This window comes from Nansenia antarctica (genome assembly GCF_963989245.1).
Source record: "Nansenia antarctica genome assembly, chromosome: 14".
In the NCBI taxonomy this organism is placed as follows: Eukaryota; Metazoa; Chordata; class Actinopteri; order Argentiniformes; family Microstomatidae; genus Nansenia; species Nansenia antarctica.
Window position 1 is genome coordinate 585793 of NC_137684.1, and position 4232 is coordinate 590024.

Here is a 4232-nt window from a genome sequence, read left to right on the forward strand (position 1 = left end):
CTCACTGTGGAACAAGCCGGGATCCGCTCCGTCACTACCGTGCTGAGCCAGGAGATGGCAGACCTCAGAGCAGAACTCACTGTGGAACAAGCCGGGATCCGCTCCGTCACTACCGTGCTGAGCCAGGAGATGAGGGACCTCAAAAGAGTCACCACTTTCCTCAGACAGAGGGTAGAGTCCCAGGAGGGCCAGACTGCCATGGTAATGCCCGTTTCTCATTCCTGTATGTCTCTTACCATTTAATTTTCTCCAAAATACAGCTATTTCAACAACTGCTTAATAGGTCAGGTCATGCTCAGTGAATACAGTGCTGACATTTTTATGACTGCCAGAGTTGCAAGATTGGCACTTTGCTGCTGCATGTCTACAAGCATCTTAACTCTTTGTGTGTGTGTGTGTGTGTGTGTGTGTGTGTGTGTGTGTGTGTGTGTGTGTGTGTGTGTGTGTGTGTGTGTGTGTGTGTGTGTGTGCGCGCGCGTGTCATGCATTAAACAGTTTGGTCAGGATTGCAGTCCTCCAATGGCAGAGAAAATGCCTGACTTCGCCTTAGAGTCACAAGGTTTGTGATTTACTGCTCATTAGCATCTAGATGTGGTGTTTCATTTGAATGTGACACATGTAAATGCTTACCACATCATACATTATATACTCACTGAGAACTTTATTAGGAACACTATACTAATACTGTGTAGGGCCTCCCTTTGCTCTCAAAACAGCCTCGATTCTTTGTGGCATTGATTCCACAAGATATGAATGAATATATGGGGTAGTGGTGGTCTAGTGGATAGTGAGTTGGACTTGTGATCGGAAGGTTGTGAGTTCAAATCCCGCCTGAAGCCACACCACTACTAGTGTGCCCTTGGGTAAGGCACTTAGCCCGCAGTTACTCCAGGGGGAATGTCCCTGTAATTCGTAATTGTAAGTCGCTTTGGATAAAAGCGTCTGCTAAATGGCAAAATTAATTAATTAATTTAACAAGATGTTGAAAACATTCCATTGAGATTCTGGTCCATGATGACATGATTACATCACACAATTCATGCAGATTTTTTAGGTACACTTTCAAACTGTGAATCTCCTGTTCTACCACATCCCAGACAACGTCACTGACGTTTGCTGAGTGTACTAGAATGTAGACTATTGAATGCTCAGAGCTGTGTGTATGTGTGTGTTTGTGCAGGTGCCAGCGTGGTCAGCACTAGGTGCTCTGAAACCTACCATTTCCGTGATGCCTGTGTTACGTTGTTTGGGTTTCCGTTGTGGTATTCATCAGAGAGTCCACGGACAGTTATCCAGGTACCAACTTCTCTCTCTTGCTGTCTCTTTCTCTCTCTCTTGCTGTCTCTTTCTCTCCGTCTCTTTCTCTCACAAAAATAGGCTAAATAATAATTACGTTTAAAATATAGTATTTACTAGGTATTTTTGGGTGGAGATAAAACAAAAACATGGGTGATGTTGGAATAAAGAAATGCATGACAAACTGGTTAGAGGAACTCATTTTCTTTTTACTTTATTATAACATCTCAGCTTTGTTTTGATTAAGATTAAATTAATATATAATTATAATATTTTAGCTAGTATTAATATTCAAGCTAGTCTGAAGACCCAGTCACATTTAATAATATTAGTTTCCACACAAAGGTTTGGCAGAGACTTAAAACTTTTGTTTGTTAATAGCAAAGCATATTTATATTGATAATCTGACTCCAATGTAATTATCACTAAGTGCAAAGAATATTTAGTGCAAGAATGGCCAAATAGAATGAATCAAATGAGGCGAGCAGAGAGAGATAGAGATGACCACAGGTCATGATGAGAACCTCACAACAGGACACAGGAATGAGAAAGAATGTATCCTGTTGCCCATGTTATATAGATTTAAGTACTTAAATTAGGAGCTGTTCAGCAGGTAGACCAATCGGAATTCATTTTGACACTTCAGAGGGGGAAAGAGAACTGAAGAAGATACGGGCAGAATTGAAGTTCTCCCACTTCACCGGTAACCTTCTCCAAACCTCACCTCCCATTAGGGTCACCATGTCTTACAGCCTGGTAAGTGCTGGGCGTTCCATGGGGCGCAGGGTTCCTTGGTGATCGACCTGTCCCGCCCCGTCCTGATCAGTCACGTCACCCTGGACCACCTGCCTCGCTTCACCTCCCCCACAGGACGCATCGACAGCGCCCCCAAGGACTTCCAAGTCTATGTGAGTCACCTTTAACCTCTTACACCCCAACCTGAGTAATACACATTTCTAGGAGTAATATTAGACAGTAAATTCTGTTAGAAATCTCATAAGATACGTTAGATCCAAAGTATCAAGGAGTGTATTGTGTAGGGCAAAACATATTCTGGAACAGAGGATGTTGTATACTCTTTATTGTTGTCTTGTCTTACCAAAATATTATTTGAGTTACTGTGTGGAGATATGGGGGAAAGCATACAAAAGCACTCTAAAACCATTGATTACACTACAGAAAAAAGCTATGAGAATTGTACATAAGGTCGGATTTCGTGATCACACAAATAACTTGTTCCTAATGTCAAATGCCTTAAGGCTCATGGACTTATTCAAATTTAAGGTGTTTTTTATTGGTTTTTATAAAAACACAACACCGTATATACAATCAATTAATCAAACAATCAGACATTTAAGACATTACATTCAACAACAACCAACATTAAACTAACTAAAGTGCTCAGTGTTCAGTGTATTGTCCAGTGTAGTGTAATGTTCAGTGTTCAGTGTTCAGTGTCCAGGTTCCAGTGTCGGTAGGAGGCAGGGGTAAAAAACCTGTTCGCTGTGCATCCGGGAAAAAAATTCCCCTGCAGCCCTCTAGTTGTAGAGCGACTACTATCCAGTTTGCCCACCAGTGCAAAGCCGTGGCTCCCCCACCTCCCTCCCCCGAGGGACCCCACACACCCGACTCACCCGACCCGCCCCACCACCGGCGCATCCGGCCCAGCCCACCAGGCTCAGACTCCTGTAGCCCTTCACGAGGCTAGCCGGACCAGGCGCCCCAGCGGCGGAGCAGATCGAGCACGCAGGCCGACCGGAGGCCCCTGAGGAGAGGCCCAGAGAGCTCGGCGCATGGCAGGCAAGCAGAGGCGAAAAACCTGTACACAGCTTATCCAGGGAAAAAGCTCCCTGGCTCTTCTCAGCTTGTTCCGGGCTGGGGGTTGGGGGTTGGCGGGTAGGGGACTGGGCCTGTAGCTGGGGGCCTGGAGTTGGGGGGGGGGGGCCCGGAACAGGGGGTTTGGGGTCGCTGAGTTGGAACCTGGGGTTGGTGCTGGGGTGACGTGGTGGTTCCCGCCGGTCTCTGCTCCTGGGTCTGGAAGCCTGGGTAGGTGTCAGAGCTGGATATGACATGTGCCTGAAAAGATACAGGAGTGAGAGAAGGGAGGTGTGCATGGTTTGTGTAGTGTGCATTTTGGTGTCAGGCGGGTGATCAGTACTTCCCTGTGACCCAGTGGTGTTGGTCATCCTGGTGCTGGTGGTGCTGGCAGAGACGGCTGGTTCGGCTGTGGGTTGTGTGTGGTGATATTCTGGTGAGGGTAGGAAGTGGGTCAGTGCTGTGTACATGTGTAGGTGGTGGAAGGTGCAGTAAACTTCCCTGTTGGTGTTGTGCGCTGCTCCTCTCCTGGTCCTTGTGATGGTGATACTGCTGACCAGGGCTTGTGCTGGAACGGTGGTGAAGGTGATAGTGCAGGAACTGGTGGTGTAGTGAGGTAGGCCCGGGGTGGGGGGGGGTTGGGCGATGCGGCGCGGCATGGGGGGGGGATTTAGAGGATGACGTCCTTCCATCTCTCCACCCCCCACACCGCTCTTGCTTGATCCGGGTTATTTTTAAAGTCAACAATAGCATGGTCCCTGAGGCAGAGGGTGATTCTCCTCCTCAGGGTTGTCAGGTGGACGCTCTGTTTCTGATAGACCCTGATGTTCCTCGTCTCCCAGAGTACCTGCTTGACGGCGCTGATGATCCTCCACTGTTGTTGTAGTTGGGGGGTTGTGCACCCCCCGGGAGGACCATACAGGATGTTCTCGCTCGTCAAGCGGGGCAGGGTCAGCAGGCTGTTTAGGGAGACAGAGGGAACAAACAGGGCCCAGACCCGCCTGGCCACGGAGCACTCACAGAACAGGTGGTTAATGTGTTCTGTGTCCGTGCATCCGTGGGGGCATTTCTCAGTCGTTGCGATGTGCCGCCTATGCAAGAATTCCCTAGTGGGGAGACAA

The 4232-nt window shown here is 47.8% G+C and overlaps 1 long non-coding RNA gene across 1 annotated transcript; it reads left to right on the forward strand.

Annotated features, from left to right (window-relative positions):
* The first annotated feature begins 503 nt into the window (after window positions 1-503).
* LOC308170518 lies at window positions 504-2130 on the forward strand. Its single transcript, XR_013937791.1, has 3 exons — window positions 504-559; window positions 1181-1296; window positions 2031-2130. It is a non-coding gene; the product is annotated as an uncharacterized lncRNA (long non-coding RNA).
* The last annotated feature ends 2102 nt before the right edge of the window (window positions 2131-4232 follow it).